Raw genomic sequence first — 998 nt, 5'->3', positions numbered from 1 at the left:
ATTTTTTTTTGTTGGGTTCCTATCCAATTAAGTTAATTACTATCAAGAGGGGTTTAATTGAAAAAAAATTGTTGCAGTAAAGACCCAATTAAAAAAAATATATAAAGACCTAATTAAAAATTTCACAAAACTATAAGACTAATAGGGGAATTAAACCAATAATATTTAATTCTTCTTCATGATCAGCCGCTTAAATAATTAAGAATAATTTATATGCATCACTTCTATATATAATTTTTTTTATATTTTCTAAAGAACAAAATATTTACCTTTTATACTATAAAAAAATATATATAAATGATATAAACGCATTATTTATATCCTGTGAATGACATAATATTATAATGTACTTTCTTTTGGATGTGTAGTGGAATTTGATTTACCCAAAGTTTTAGCAAAGAATACTATAATACACAGTATAGATCAAACGTACCAACTTGCAAGCTAGAAGCTAAGGAACAAGTTTCCATTAAGACGTCTCATCTTCTGCATTTAATAGTAGTGGTGGGGACCATAGGAAAGAAAATAGAGCAAGTTGATATTTAGGAGACACGGAATGAGGGACACACTGTTTTTTGTGACTAAAGATGAAAGAAAGGGGAAAAAAATACGAAGAACAAGAAAGAAAACACGAGCTAATTAATTCACATGACAGAAGATCTATTTATGCTAACAAGGTAAGGTAAGTTCGTTCACTGGAATGTGGAACCATTTCACATATCAAATTGATGCTCATCATTTAATTCCAGCTACTGATGTTCTTGATTTTTTCTTCCAAATTTTACTACTGAATAGTTTTAACAAACTATCTTCTTTCTCTGTATTAGTAAAAACATATTATGAGAAATACACATTGTAAAAACACAATGAAAAATCCTTCTTTAAATGCATTATTGATCTTTAGATAATAAAACATTGTACAATATGTCAAATGGTTTTTCTTTTAGTAAGTCTCCTAGGATTGTAACAATATTACTAAAATTATTTATATTAATAAG

Source organism: Arachis ipaensis, chromosome B08, assembly GCF_000816755.2.
Source record: "Arachis ipaensis cultivar K30076 chromosome B08, Araip1.1, whole genome shotgun sequence".
NCBI classification, from domain to species: Eukaryota; Viridiplantae; Streptophyta; class Magnoliopsida; order Fabales; family Fabaceae; genus Arachis; species Arachis ipaensis.
The sequence above is the reverse complement of the archived record's forward strand: the minus strand, read 5'-3'. Positions refer to the sequence as shown.